The sequence below is a fragment of the Anser brachyrhynchus genome (assembly GCF_964034855.1).
Source record: "Anser brachyrhynchus genome assembly, chromosome: 4".
Lineage (NCBI taxonomy): Eukaryota > Metazoa > Chordata > Aves > Anseriformes > Anatidae > Anser > Anser brachyrhynchus.
In genome coordinates this window covers 62,076,544-62,093,351 of record NC_137698.1, presented here as the reverse complement: position 1 = coordinate 62,093,351, position 16,808 = coordinate 62,076,544, and the positions used below count along the sequence as shown (strand labels likewise).

Here is a 16,808-nt window from a genome sequence, read left to right as displayed (position 1 = left end):
CTTACTGGGAGATCGTATGAGGGATGTCACCAACAGACTACCAACCTTCATATATCCTACTATTACCCACAGCTATTGTTTCACATGTGCACCAGTCATACAGCCAGGAGCAGTCTGAGGAGTTGAAATACTCATCAATATAACACATTATTGACATTATTTATTATTTGTGTTGTGGTACATAGAAGATGAGAGTAAGGATCTATTTTTTTTTTTTTTTTTTTTACTATATGTGTGTAAGACTAAAAAAAACAGTATATCTTCAAAAAAATTAAAAAAATAAAATAAAATGTGAACACAAGCTGTTGAAGAACTGGCACTCTGAGATATTGTCTAGCTCAGTTTTGTTTTAGTTTATGTTTTACAGAATATATGCAGTTTTGGAAATCCTTACTGAACTGTTGCCTGAGAGACAAGTAGATTTTGGAGCATTACAATGACTATACTCATAGTCTAAACAATTTTGAAAATATTTTAATCCCTCAGAATTGTCACATAAATAAATAGATAAAAGGTAAATAATCTCTGATATGTAGAACCTATTAATTGTATTGAGAACTTCTTTCTGACGTGGAAATCTGCATGTAGGTATTCAAATATGTTTGTCTTGAACTTAACAGTGAAGTCATAATCTCTACTGAAGAGAGAGAAAAAAAAAGGAAAACATGTATCCTTATTGCTAGAGAAGTGTTCACAGAAGTAAATTTCTCTTGTAGTGCATTGCAGAAATGCTAAAAGCTTTACTTTCTGGATTTCTGGATTTCTTTACTATTCCCACTGTATTCCTTTTTGCTCAAGTAAAAAGAGTAATTAAAAAGTATACACCTTTAAATACTAATACCAATCTCAAAAACAACAACAAAACTTATCAATTATGTACATTTTTAGAACCTTTCACAAAGATTTGTTTGTAAACACAAAGATAGGATGGATTTGGGGGCTCACTGAAAAGCTGCCCCAGACATTTACTATCTAGGAGAAATACTTGAGTAGCTATAGAGAAATTACTAAATTTGTAAGCATACGCATCACTGCTCTCAGGACTCCTCAAGTGTGAGTCTCAGGCTTGTCAATAGTTTGAAATTCTCTGAGACCAGTGCTATAGATCTGTACTTCAGAAGACAGATTATCCGCCTTCCAGTCTAGCTTCTGACATGAAATTCCCAGCTTGCCTGATGTCTAGCATAAGTAATAGTGAAGAGTCAATTCTATGGTAAAAGCAGAGCACAAAGTCATTGCAGGACAGACTTAGTATCCTATTTAAACAGGGCAGGAAATTGTTAGCACTATGTAACAGTGAATGCAATAATTTGACTGAAGTATTCTTAACACAATATGGGCTCATCAATGAGCACCAATGTTGAAGTTCTTTGATTTCACAGCTTGGCTAACATGAAAACACTTTCTGGGACACTGGGCTTGCATTGGCTACAAATGATGTATCCTACTGAATCAATTGCACCAATGTCTTTAGGTTTCTCACATTTCTTGGAGAATTTTGCATTGGATTTATGTGGCAAGGTCTTGCCAGTGGACAGGGCGCTGGGTGTCCTCTGTGAGGAACTGCCAGGGACTGCCCAGTGCTGCTCACAGCCAGTTCCAGCCAGCTCCAACCATCCCACTGCAGAGCACAACAGACACCATTATTCAAGCTGGGGGCACTCTGAAGTCCTTTAAGAAAGGACGAAACACTGCAGAGCAGGATGAGGAGTGAGGAAAAATACTGTGTGAAAAACAATGGAGGGAACATTGAGGTGAGTGAAGAAAAAGGAGCAAAGTACTCCAGGAACCAGAGCAAAGAATTCCCTACATCCCATGGAGGGGACCATGGTAGAGCAGGTATGAGCCAGAGGAGAGGTCCACGTCATAGAAGGTATCCACACTGCAGCCCCTGGAGGACCCCATGTCAGATCATGTGCGTATGCCCTGAAGAAAGATGTTATGAAGCCAACACAGGAGAAGGTTCCCCTTAAAGGTACTGAAGCCCATGCAGAGAGAACATTCAATAGCCTGTTGATTTTAGTGTAACATAATAGACATGCTAATATTGATTGTCTTAATCATCCTAAAGTAAGAAATTGTTCTCCTAGTACAATGAAAAGAACCTGCAAAAGTATGCATGTATTACAGAAAATCCTGATTTAACCTAAAGCAATGTTAATCTGTATTTAAATAGAACTAAAGGACTTTATGTCTCTTAGGAAAAAAAACAAAAACAAACAAACAAACAAAAAACCTTGGTAATCAAAGATCATTTTTAATGGCAGCCAGACTCTTTGTTTACTGAAGTAAATGGAAGACCTTTTGTTTACTTAGCTAGATAACCATTTACACCCAAATCTGCAACAGTGTCTGAGGGTAAATTTAATATATTTTGGTTTGTGCCCAGTAGACCCTGAAAACAAGGTGCTTATCCATGAAGCATAACATTAAAAATACACATTAACACCTAGACATTAACACCTAGGCACCTTAATTAAAAAAAAAAAATGTCTTCACTGACCACAGTTTATTCCCTAAAAAGGATAAATTGCCTTCTTACCTGTAATGCTGTGACTTATTTGACAAGAGACTAAATGAAGATGGGGAGAAGTAAAAAGGAAAAAATAGTGCTCAGTAACAAAACGTAAGAAATTCTGAGAACTTTGTTACTTTAATACTTTTGTTAGACAAATAGATTTTTATTTTTCACAGCCTGCAGTGAAATAAAATCTACTTTCAAAATACATAATTTCTTATTTGTGTCATCATATTAATTCCAAAGGAAAATTGTTATAACTGAAAAAATACTGTTTTGAATATTCGTTACCTAAACACTCAGGAAACAGCTTTTGTTTGAGCACAGTTTTCTCAGAAATAACAGCAGCAATGACTCCCATGTGGTGGTTTGCCTCTCTTCATTTCAGCTTTTGTTTTCATATCTCATTTTTTTTTTTCACTCCCAGCACAATATTAATAACTTGCAAGGAAGCCAGAAGGTATGTCCTCAGAAAACAAAGTAGAATAATTGGATTATTAAAAGCACAACACCAGAATAACGAGATGATCTGTGAGAACTTTTCTAGTTCAATTATGGCTTGGCAGCAAAAGCAAGATATTCCAATGCAGTGCACTAGTCTTTTTCTAATCAGAATAACAGTGAAAATCTGCAAAAATTTTCTAATCTTTTCATCTGATCTTTCAGTTTCTTCTGGGCTTCAGATATTAGACAAATATTTAGAACAAATCCTGGGAAGCCTCCATTATCCTGAGTTTTTGGAGCTCAGCACTTCTGTTAATTTCTTTGCTGCCTTCCTCTTCCTAATCTTTTTAGCCACCAAAAAATTTTCCATATCCTAGAGCAATTCGAAACCTTCTGAGAAAGTTTATAATTCACTATATTTGCTGCTGAATCTTATTGAAAAGTCTTGTATAATTTTCCTCAAAGCTGCCCTGCAGAGAAGGAGGAGGAGGAGGATGAAAAAAGAAAACCATTAACAAAAGAAAGGAAGACAGGAAGAAAATGACAAAATAGTAATTTTAACAACACAAAAAACACAGCTTTTTATTATTATTTTTTTAAATATATATAGAGAGATAGATATTGAATGTTCTAATGCACAAGATGGGGGTTGTCCTGACCATTGAGTACTGGAGGAAATACAGATTGAAACTTGGTCTTGACATTTGAACCTCAGGACCATATGGAGGCTTCAGCAGCACTCCTGTGCTGAGCACCATTCCTGGATCATTCCTTTATTTCTATATATGCACAGAATGCAAAAGCAAATCTTCATTTTCAGTCCTGAAAAGCCTGCCAGAGCCAGTGTAAAGAATTACAGGGCAAACAGCTGCTGTGCTCCTAACCATGGCAAGCAGGAATGACATGCCTGCTGCCTTCCCCAAGGCATACTGCCATTCTCTGAATGCTAAGTAACTGGGGGTTGCACCAGCACATCAGCAGGCTTTGTCCACTCAGGCCAAACCTAATGTAAGCCACATCAGTTGAGCGAGACATCAGTGGTCTGTAAAACACATCTGTGTCTTTAATTACTAACTTGGAAAAAACAACAGTGACCATATTAGTATGCTGGCTGCAGAGACATAAATGCTCATTATCAAATGTTCCAATGTAATAGAAAAAAAAAAAAAGGAAGAAGAAATTGCATGTGGTTAAAAGGCTTCCTTGAGGCTATAGAAAACAAAATGTAATAATTTACCTTGGTGGAATTAATTAGTTTGTTCTCTCCTTTTGACTGAAATGTTAATTAATAATTTATTATTAATTTATTAATTTTAGTGTAATAGATGTTTAATGGCTTTCAAAACAATGCAAATAGCCCTAAACAATAAGATTTCACTTTGTATTTATGCATCTTTTTTTCTCTCTGCCAAGGTCCTGAAACAGACTTATAATTTTATTATCATCATTGTTATTATTGTTTTTTGTGTATTCTCTAATGAATCTACATGTGTTTGAGGCAAAGAATGTCTAGCTAAAAAATATGGTATTTGCTCCCAGAACTTAAATGTTGGATGAAAACAAAAATGGGCCAGCCACATTACAGCACAGAAGTTAGTTTTTGTAAGAACTGCTTAAAAAGTTCCTCTCACTTAATTGCTCAATTTAAACTTAAATAAAGCTGATTATCCCAACTGGAAGACATTCCTAAGGTTCGACTTCTATGAATTTCTGACTGAAATGGATCTCTTAGAATGAAGAAAAACAAACAAACAAACAAAAAAACCTTCCAGTTTAATGATTGTGTTACAAGGGAAAAGGATAGCAATACTGACATTAAGCCAGTTCTATTAGGTTTTGTTTATAAATCTTGGACCCCTCACTATCTTCTGTAGGTACATACAATTCTGCTGATTTTTTTCATGTCTTCATTCTTCCCTGCTACGCCCTCATCTGTTCATTTGAAATATCATCCTAAATTGGATCGAGTAAGAATGCAGTTTTTACAACTAAAGCCTTCAATGGGATTAGAATACCTTAACTTTCACAGCAGTGTGCAGGAATATTCCACTCTCTCCAGCTCCAGTGTATTCATAGCTTAGCTTTGACAGCATTCATAATAACATATTTAAAGTATTACTTATGTCACTCAGGAGACCCACAGAATTACAGGGTTTTAATAATAGAGTATTCTATCAGCCACTTTATAGATCATAAGAATACCATATCAATAATATTTTGCTATATTGTAAGATAAGATTGCTTGGAATATTATGTCCGCATAATTGCTATCAGCTATGGCTAGCAAGACAACGTATGCATATATATGGTATACATACTTATATATGAACATATGAAAACACATTTCACAGTTCCTCAGAAGAATCATGATAATCATCTCTGGACTCTAGATACCAATTTTGTTTCCTTTTTCACTGTGAAGTCTGAATAATCTCTGCCTAAAGTCATTGAACACCAGTATGAGACAAAGCCTCACTCAAATTATTTCATTATACTGCATAATTAGACAGCATTATCCTAATTTTGGTTATGGATATTGGTAGACCAAAATACAAATGTGAATAGTCTTAGTACACCTAGCCGCTTTTCCTTGGGTGAGTCTCCTAAGTTTATTTTCAATAAACAGTCTCCTAAGTTTATTTTCATTAGCACAGTGCAGTTAGAAAGTATCCAAGAAATGCCTGTCTATAATTTAACATGTTACAAGGAAGGAACGACTAAAAACTCAGCTGAGTGAAATGCTGACTTGTTACCAATATGACCTGTAAGTTTCATTCAATGCAAGGAATGACTTAGAGAAAAAATCAATCCAATTGCTTTATTGTTTAAAGTTACCAAGGTACAAATAATTTAACTGAGTTTGGGCTTTATCTTGATTTGTAAATACATAGCTGAGGAAAGATCTATCTCATTAGGTGATCCAAGAAAGTTGTATTGGTTTGAGTTTTAGCTGAACAATTCACTGCTTGACCACAAATCTGTGCTTCATTAAGATCAAGTTGTAGAGCATGTGGTTTCTTCCAGTAATGGTGTATCATTTGCCAGCAACAGAGGAGATGTTGTGTAAAAAGCAGAAGAAAAGAGACCGAATCTGAATCCTTGAGGAACGTTGTTTTGTTCTGTACTAAACTAGAAGTAATCCAGTGTAACAAGCCAATCTGCTTCCTCTTCATGGATACTTTAGCAATGAATTATAGATGTTCTTTTGCTCATCATTTTAGGATTTCTAGGCAACTGAAGGGTATGATCTACCTTGTCATATGCCATAGTCAGGCAAAATAGCAATATTGTAGTATATCCCATGGGGGGTGCTACTAGAGAGAAAATGAGAAATTAATATGTAGCTGTAATATATGCCAAGGTATCATTTGCAGCAGTTAATAGACAGAAGATTAAAATATAGAGAGCTGGAAAGATACCAGCTTTCACGGGTCCTGTTAATAATTCTTGCTTCATGTCACAACATTATCACTCTGCAAGAATTCCAGGATATGGCTGTACTAAGAACTTGTTCTCTCTCCCTAAAGATACGGATTACACAAAAAGACTTTTTCCAGCTCAGCTTGATGAACATATTTCCACCCTATCTCTTTTTCTCTAACTTGCCATAACTTGTACTTGCCTCATAAATATTGAAGGAGCACTGTTAAGACTGGTAAGCCTAAAATTAAATATACCAACTTCATCTGGTTTGCAAGTGTGACACACTGCCCTCTCCGCTGTCTATGTTGTTGCTGTGAGCAAAAAAAGCACTGAAAATTGCAAGCAACATTTTCTTGAAACCCAGTGTTGTGTCAGCATAGGTGTCAATGTGATCTACATATCTGAGGAACTTCAAAGCAATAGTGAGTAGGTTGTCTGTTAACCTTAAATCTGTCATTTCCATGAGCCTCCTTTACGCTCCCATCCTTGTCTGTTCTTTTCTCGTATCCCAGGTAGGATATTCTTTCTATTCTTTCCCAGTTTCCCTAGAGGCAGCATCATGAACACTGAGACATGGGAGGAGAAAGTCTTCTTTCTTGTACCCAGAAACACAGGAGCCTTCAGAAGGCAAGAAAATCATTGCAGTGAAAGTCATGAATAAACTCTTCATTTCTGTTACAGGGCACACTAAATTTCCCAGAGTGAAGAAAACCTTTACAGTCTGACTGCTGCATAGGATCGGTCACAGCAGAGAATATGAAGTGCAAATACTCCACTGAGGAAAATCAAGGGTGGAAGAAAACATCGACGGAAGAAAACTCCTCTTGCTAAGTGTAACCTGAGATTTCCCAGGGGCATGCATTGCAGCCAAATTTTGTTGCATTTTCTTTAAGGTGGTAACACCACCAAAGGTGTCCTCTGGCATCAGGGTAAAAACTATACTAAAAACTACAGAGTGCCTGTGCTGTGTCCCAAAAAGATGCTGAAGTGTCTCCATGGAACTGTTGCAGTAACAAGATAATGTAAGAAACATTTTCACTAAACCTTACTCTTGAGTATTTCGTTTTTCTGTTTCATTAAAGAAACACACCTTAGAGAACATTGCAAAAATTCAGAAAGCTTTTTAAAAGTAGTTCTGGTAAGTTTCACCTTAGTTATTCTTAATTCAATATGGTATAGAAGGATGTGCCTATGAAGTCTTCACTATGGGTAAAAACTGGACTTCCTTTGGAATGAATCCATGTTGTCAGTCTCCCCAGAGATCTTCACATTATGTGTGTATATATATGCATGTATATATCACATATATATGTGTATATTCTTATACGTGTGTGTGTATATACAGAACAATGAAAAAAAGTAGTTGTGTTAATTTTTATATGTCCAGACAGTCCTTGCTGAGAACTGTGTGCAACAGAATCAGGCGAACTGGAGAAGTGCATAAACAAAGCAGTCTCAACTCAGACAAAAACATAAAAGTAGCTTGTTGCCTGTCAGTCACAAAGCACACAAAAAAAGAGCTTGCATGAGAGAAATCTAGCTAGGGAGTGTTCTCAAGTAGTGAAACTGAGAAGCATAAAGTAGTTTTATGAGACATTTTATGCACTGAATCAAAAAGACATGAATTTAAGCACTTTATGGGGATCATCCATTCCGGGAAGCAATATGTACTTGTTAACTTGGAAATTTCATATTTGATGATCCTTTTTTGTAAATTAGAGGATATCTTTAAACTTATTCAGCTCATTGGCAAACCAATATTTCTATGTGAAGCATAAAGCAGTTTTTCCTGTAGACTTTTCTTCAGGATAGCTGCAAACCCTAACTAGAGATTTTCTTACTAGTTGAAGAATGTCTGAGGAACCTAGTTCTGTGTGGATTCTCTATTGTCTAATAGCATATGGGCTGTGGTGCTGTTTTTACATCAGTTTGGAAATTTTGGTTGGAGATTTAGAGAATATGACTAAAATAGACATCTAACAATTTCTGCGGTATCATTGTTGTATCTGATACAGAGATGGCTTTTCTGTTATGATATCTGGAGGCCAGGCAGTAAACTCCAGGACAGCACTAATGTTCCTACAGCTCATGTTCAGGCAAGTAAATCATGCCTAAAGAGTTTCCCTTCTCCATCTAACCTAGTTTTTATGAAACTTGGGGCAACAATCTATATAAAATGGTTATTTTTGTCAAACTTTGTTTAAATCTGTCAGTAGTTCCAAACACACAGACATGATGGTGTCCCAAGACTCGTTTTCTTAGGAAATCATGCTCAACGCTCCAACCCACAAATGTTAGGTTAGGAACAAGCCTGAGGAAATAGGTTCCACTCTGCATCTAGGAGTTCCCAGTCAACTGCAGATGCCCTTCTAACATTGGATTAGCCTCAGCAAACTGCAGATGTTCATTGAGAACTACAGTAACACCCCAAGGACTGGTTGGAGTCCCATGGGGTTTTGTTTGGTTTTCTTTTCCCTCCTCTTTACACAGCAGTTAGCAGCTCACATTCAGTATCTATCCTCACACCTCTCATTACTCAAACAGAACAGTCTGAGCTATCAGTATAAAAAATCAAATTTATACTTTATGGGTATTTGCCCCTTGAAAAGCTTGTGACACATTATGTCTTGATATGTTGCTTATGCCTGGAAAATGGATCTTCCCCTGCTGTGGTGCCCAGGTCAACAGTACACACTGCAAATAATTAAGTTTATTTCATCAGCAATGGGTCTTTTTTCTCATAAGGCATCCATGCTTCCTGCTCACTTTCACTTCGTAATTTAAATAACAACTCTTGTCAGGTGCCTTTTCCCCACAGATCCCTGGCAAAACTCTGTTGTTTTGTTAAATCAGCTAAGATATATTATCTGATATTTTATTTTGAAGATTTAGCATTATTTTTTTTATGGAACTACTTTTATCCTTCTTTGATGTGTGACTGAGTTGTCACTCTGACCTAAACATCATGACTGGGATTGATATGCATTGGTACCATCAGAGCATAAATCCAGAAAGAGGTGATTTTGTCTGCACACTACCAATTAACTGACTAGCAAGATCTGCTAAAATAAAATAAAATAAAATAAAATAAAATAAAATAAAATAAAATAAAATAAAATAAAATAAAATAAAATAAAATAAAATAAAATAAAATAAAAAAATAAAGCAGCCTTTAGTCATGATTCCAGTACTCTTCCTACGGTTTGGAAGGCAAAATTAAATAACAAAAAAGCTGACTACTTCTGAAGCAAAGAGCTGCAGACTGTTTTATGGGAATCTTTAACCATAAACCACCTACTGAGCCCTGTAATTTACTTACGCTGCTTACTGGGAAGATGATGTCCCAGGGACTTTAACCTGGCATCCCAAGGGTTCCAAGGCCTCTTAATTATTTCCAGAATATTGACAAAAATATATGGGGAAGCAAAGTGAACAGGAAGGACAGAATGCTCAAACAAACCAGTTGCTTTACCAGAAGCAGAAAGTCTGACTTGTTTTTTTTTTTTTTTTTTTAATGAATGGTGTGCAGAATGTGAATACAACTAAGTCCTCAGACTTTCTGCATTTTTTGTTCTTCAGTTTACTTGGATGAAAAAGCAGGGGGAAAGGGAAAGAAAAATATGACAACCTTATTGTCACACATGAGAGATTTATTTTTTCGGCCTGTGGCTTTTTGTCACTGTAACAAATAAATAAGACAAGGCCTCTCATTTCTTCACTTGCTTGTGCTAGTGAGAGCAACCTCTGTTTTTCATGCAACATAGTTCATTTCTTCCATTTCTTCTTGCCTTATGTTTTACTGGTAACAAATCCCTTTTATACTCCTTGCAGTCTAAAGTTCCTATATTTTAAAACTCTCAGTCTTCCTAATATATATGTTTTTGTTTGTTTGTTTGTTTTTAAGAAATCATAGCTCATTTCCTCCGAAAACTCTGAGAAGTCATCAATGTTCATTCTGGTTTTCATAGTCTGTGTCTTCTGACCACTTCATAAGGAAGAAATCTTGGTACCCAACTCTACAAAGAACAATTTGGATACTATATGTAAATATATATAAATATCATGCAATGTTTAAAAACACTATAATGACAATGGAACTGTAGAGAGAGACCCCCAAATCAATTGAACTGCCCTCTGTAGAGGCCTACCTCTTTCAAGGAGCCTTGGATAACTGGAAGCAAATCCAGCTGCTTCAGTTAAATGCTCAAGAGTTAAATGAGATGAAACCTGCTCCTGTCCTAAGTCTGCTTTTGGAACATGGGTATTTTTCAAGGATTCTTTCAATATAGCTATATAATAAAGTCTTTCTCCCTTGCTCTTCATTGGAACTATATTTTATCAATAACAATTTGGCAAACAAGTTAGGGTATCTGATTAACAGGGCATAAAGACATCCTGAGACTTCACAGAACAACTTATGAATCTGATGTTTTGCTCATTTGCTATTAGACATATCCTGGATTGTTATTTCTCAGTAATAAATTATATTAGCAACTTTCTCCTATTATTTGTCAGACAATGAGTTACTTCCCCCTCCCCCCCTCTTTTTTTTTTTTTAATGTACACAAAGTTTTAAAACAAGAAGGTAATTTTCTCTGGAACTCTACAAATTAAAGCCATATTGTGCTATGTCTCAGTTGATGTCTAGAATAATAGAATATTGGTTTCAAATCTTCTGTCACTAGCAATCCAATTTTTTTGCAACTGACTGTGGTACTTTGGTCAGTAATATGGAAAAAAAACCACTTTCTGGTAAGATTTCTCATGCACAGAAACTAAGCTACAAGCTTATTCTGTATTCTAGACAAGACCTTATGAATCACCTTTTTTCCTACTTCCTCTGTTTCTCTCTGGCTCTTCAAAGTGGTCTGTTTCTCTCACAGCTCCAGAGCCTGGGGATTCACATTCTTTCCAGTAATTCTGTTTTGTTATGTGTTAACTTTTATTACTTCTATTGCCTTTGCATGAAAGTTCAGTGATACACGATTATTTTAAGAACATAATAGTATCACTTCATTCAGACCTTTTTAGTTCCATTTTCACAAGGGTCACTAGCAACTGTAAATTTACTATTTACAATCTAACTATACATATGCTATGTTTTGATAAACCCTTTTTGAGTTTCAAAAAGAAGAGATATCCATTAGTTGCCCTACTGGTAATTCTAAAGTTAAATTTCAGATACAGTTGACATGATCTTGCAAGACAACTTTAGTTCCCCAAAATGTGGCATGGCAAAGGAATAAATTCACTGAGTATCAGCAGCATTCCAGACCAGGGATTGTTGTTTGTGAGGGGAGGGGTTGTTTTAATTATTACCAGTACCCCAAATTGTATGCAATGGCAAACTGAAAACTCAAAGGAAAATTTCGAAGGAGACATACATTTCCCATTTAAATACAGAACTTCAGTGAGTCACACTGGACCTAAACACTGCCTGGAAACCTACTCAAAAACACAGGGTTTGTTCCAAGCTATAACTAAATCCCAAGTCTGTATATGATGCTGTTGTTGAACCTTAAAACTGAACCAAAAAGTAGAAGAAAAAAAGATGTTTAGGTTTTGGTTGAGAGCAACAGCTTACTGAAATTGTTCACAGTAGTGAGGATTTACAGGGTGCCCATTAGCAAAGAAGCTTCAGTCGTACCTTGTCCCCTTCCTCTCCTCGCTCTGTGCTGTTACTTCTGTACCAGGGGAGATTCTGCACTGTTCTGCCCACCCCAGCAAGGACCTGCTTAGTGCAAGGACTTCTGAGGTCTGCCTAGAACAAACTCTAATTATAATGATACTAAGAAAAGGGTAGACTCTATTATTAGAATGTGTATTAAAATGTATCATGATTTTAGAATCTTACTACATCACGATCATGACTTGTCATGACTTTAATTTCAAAATAAAAGGTTACTCCTTGCTCTTCCCCTCCACTTCTTCTTGGACTGTTTTTGACATTCTTCTGGCTCTGTATGAGATTTCAAATCACTCATTTTATGTTGCTTAAGGCTAAGTAGACATTTCTTAAAATCTACTAAATGTAAGTTGGTGTAAAAAAAATCATCAAGCAAGGCGAGAGTTAAACACTGTGTTGGACTCGAAGTGTAAATGATTACGTCACCTGAAGTCTATGTCAAATACAATGTGATTTGCAGAGCTGCATGTGAGAATGTCAACCTTCTTTGTTCCCCAGTGTAGTTTCGTGACAGCGACTTTACGAAGTCTAGCAGCAGTGTCATGAATATTCTCAAGAGTAGGTGGGTGGCACATTCATTGAGAGATGTACAGTGGATTGCATACAAAAATGACAATATTTTTGAATAACTACTAAAACTGTAATAAATCTGCCACCACTTTACATATTTTAAGCTCATTTGTCTCTATTTGAATCTCAACGATGTTTACCCCAAGCTATTGTTTTAGCCAAGGCAGCAGTATTTTCTTAGCCAGAATCTCTGAACTTGTTGAAAGAAATATATTTCAGGCTAATTTTTAACCTAAAATAACCCCCTTGCTGTATAAACAAATGAAATAGCAACAATAAAGCATGATTGATCTCAAATGTATTTTTGTTCAAAGTAGGTGTCCTTTGGGTCAATTATCAACCTTAAGTGTAGCAACACTGGAACTCCGTAAAAAGCAGGTTCCATCTAGAGAAGACATGAATTTTCTGGCCAATCTGACAATCTATATAAAAACCATTTAGCAAAACCGAAATGATTCAGTTCTGGCTTGCTCTGTAATTTAAAACATTATAGCCAAAAATCACTACAGTAGTGGTTTGGCAGATAAGGAGAAGGAAGGGACTTGTGTTTGAAACACAGACCCAGAACACAGGAAAAGTGGTTTCTATTCTTGGTCCAGGCGCTGACTTCTTCAGTGGCCATGGATAACTTACAGCTCCTGAAAGGTGAGTGCCCAGGAATCCCAGTGACTTAATCTGGGAGGTGGTTGCTCACCATTTCTAAGAAACAATCCCTTGACCTCTCTATAATTTAGTTTTCCTCTTTATGAAATGATGTTTAGAAATGGTCATTTTGGGGCAAGGCAATGCAGTGGCATTATTTTATCTTTCAATAGTACAATTAGGGCACAGGACTAGAATAAGACAGGCATACAACTTAGGTAAATAAATTATTCAGTTTGTTTTCACTATTTATTATTGGCACTACTGGTACAAAATGTGATGTTGATTATCTCCTAAAAGCTTTGATGTTTTTCAGTTGTTAGGCACAGCAGTGGGTATGTGCCCTTTCAGCAACCTTGAATTTCAGGAATCAAACTCCTCTCCCACCTCCTCAGACCAGGAACTGAAGAATGCTGGTTTATGGTGCATAAGGGTTACAATCACAGTCTTATGAACAACTCTCATGGTTCTGTTCTTTGTAATAGCCCTTTCTTAGGCTAATACTTCCTATAGTAATTCATTGATTTTACAAATTTGTTCAGCATTCAGCTCATATGCTTTGCAATTAGCATCCCACATTCACACATGCATACTCATGCTTTCTATCACACACACACATACACACAGAATAGATATATTTCTAGCTATACATAGACATAGAAAGATTAGAAAGATCTAATTTCATCTAGTAATGAAAAGTGGAAAACCTTAGGAGTACCTACCCTGGCTTTCTTACCGATTTTGCTATAAATACAGGGTTATTTAATCAACTGGAAATTCATTTACTTTGCCCCACAAACACATTTCTTACACAATAATCTATGACATGAGTACCTAGAAATCCCTCTGTATGATACTCCTTTTTTCAAGAATCTCGCCTGTATTTTTTGGTGCCAACTATGAGATCATTAACATAGAATATGGATGATTTGGGCAGTTTTAAGATTACAAAACTTCCTCATCTTCATCTCCAAAGATTGTCACAGCTGTAATTACCTTTATTAGCTAAGATCTTAAAATATGGAATAATATTTTACACATTGTGAAGCATTTACTGCCTAAAGATAGTCTAAATCACTTCACTGGTTGGTATAAGTCTCCCCAGAGAAAAACATTATTAATATATGTAATTAATTTGGTGAGGCAATATATACAGAGATATGCCACAGTGAACTCATTAATTTCTGTTGAAATAATTATTTACAAATATTCATCTAGTTCCCCAAGACATGTTAATGAGTTGGAAAAAATGTTTACATTGTATGATTGGCTGAAAAATGGCTACTGGCTTCTGCCTTATAAAATAGTACTCCCTTTTTAAGATTTCCAAAGAAATGCTAACTCAATTGCATCTGAGTTAATGCAATTTATTAGCAGATAATTTATTTGCTGAAAACTGCAGGTTTGAGTCAGCTGAAATTAGTAATAAATACAAATAAAAATTATCACATAACTTAGGCTAAAAAATAAACACCTCTCATAAAAATGTCATTCTGCCATTTCATTTTAAAGTAGCATTTTCACTGGTAAGGTTGCCTACAGCTAATTTTCAAAAGGGTTAAAAGCTGAAATAAATTTCGTTTTTTTATGCCTCAAATGTATTTGCATTTGTTTCACCAAGGAAATTTATGCATATTTGTTGACTCAATATTATTTATTTATTTATCTGGTTATTTTATTTATTTATTCCTGTAAGGTACAGATAAATCTTGTATCGTTTCCATGGTTTTGCAGCTTAGGCTATTTTATAAGAGTCCGTTATCTTTGTTTGTTTGTTTGTTTGTTTGTTTTTCTTGACTTTTCTTAATGTAAACTGTTCCATCAGTAACATGTAATAGATGAAAAAGGGTTTCTTTGACTAATGCTTTCTTTCAGAAGGTATCAATTTGCTAACTCCATAGAGAATTTCTGCATAGATTGAAAGTCTCAACACTCAGATGTTGAGACCAACATTTGAAAAGCATATTTTAATTGCATCCTTTCACCCTAGTTCTGCAAAAGATTCATTACACATAATTTTTCCTTTCCATTCATTGACTACTGTGATTTGTCAGTGTGAGAGTTTCTTTCTTTTTTGTATTCTTGGCTTCTTGCTTCATGTTGCCACTTTTTTGGCATTGACTCAGGTAATTTTGTTTAGGGAATGTTGACCCAAGATCAAATCATGTTAATGGGCCAGATTCAGTTGCCTCAATGCAGACATCTCATGCCATTTTTACCCCCTAAGGTATCCAGGATATCTGCAAGGAGCTGGCAGATAGGGCATAGGCCCCTCAGGATACCCATGCATTTCTGGAGTGCCTGATGGAGGTCTGAGATACATCCTTAAGGGAAAATCCTAGACGAAGAATGAAACAACATCCCTGACTGTTTACTCTCAACATATATTTTTGACTCCCTCACTGAAAATGCCCAATGCCATAATTTTGTCTGCTGTGCAACATGTAATCAAATTTTTAAGGACCTGTGCTGTTTCTACATATTTTAGCATTATTTAAGGGAATGCAAACCCTATGGAAGTATCCAGATCACATTTACTGCTAATGTCAGTGATGACATAGATACTAATGAGAGTAATATAATAGGGACGACACTAACTTGTGAGGTTCGTTGTGTTCATGCAAAAAAATGGAGCCCTCATGGTCTCTTTGCAGTCAATCTTCTTCCCTAAAATTTTTCAGCATTATGAGGTCATATAATCCTTGTTTGCAGACAGTTCTGTGGGATTGTATTCACTAAAACAGAAAGCCACAGTAACAGAAAGATTTTGTTAGCAAAAATAAAATAAGACACAAGAGAACTGTTTGCAGATAAAGTGTCATTAAGTCACTTATCCATAAAGGTTGTAGGTGACAGCAATAGAAAGTAGAAAACAAGAGATTAGGGTATAATAAAAGTAAGGCACACTATTTTTGTTAAGTTTCAACATATGTACTGTAAGTTTTATGAATTTTAAGCATGAAAGGAATGCTGTGCTTGGCTAATTGGGGCTTCAAATTGGCTATGAGCCAGTCAGGACTATAGGGATTCAAAGGCTAATAACGCTACAAACCCTTCTATGTTCTGCAGTGTTTACTACCCAGTTTTAAAAAATGATCAGAATATTTGGGGACAGCTATGGTGTGTTGAAGTTTCCTCCTGACATTTGAACAAAGATGGCATTTGTGTCTTGGCTTTGTGTCAATCAGTTATTTCAATCCCAAAATTTTTATTCTTTGTACCAGAAATTGCAGAGGCCATCAAAATTCTAAAAACTGATCTGAAGAAGTCAGGGATTCTTAAGTGATAGGCTAACTAAAATAAGCCTAGATTAAAGATGTCAATAACTCTGAAAGTTAATATAGAATTTGCGAGAAAATTTGGGTCTGGGATTTCAATGAAGATGATTTATAAACGAAGGTAGGTTCTTTGAGATGCATTTTGTTATCCAAAGTAATAAGAATTCAGGTGGTACAAGTGCAAAAAAAAAAAAAAGTTTTAAGTACATTGATATTTTTTTCATGTAGATATTTCTTATACTTCATT

General features: G+C 35.7%; 1 long non-coding RNA gene across 1 annotated transcript in view; it reads left to right on the top strand.

Moving 5' to 3' along the window:
• Positions 1-14,894, top strand: part of LOC308194097 — a 33,933-nt gene extending 19,039 nt beyond the window's left edge. Inside the window, exon 3 of the long non-coding RNA XR_013950255.1 lies at positions 7,067-14,894. This is a non-coding gene — a long non-coding RNA (uncharacterized lncRNA). The remainder of the gene's footprint in view (positions 1-7,066) is intronic.
• The last annotated feature ends 1,914 nt before the right edge of the window (positions 14,895-16,808 follow it).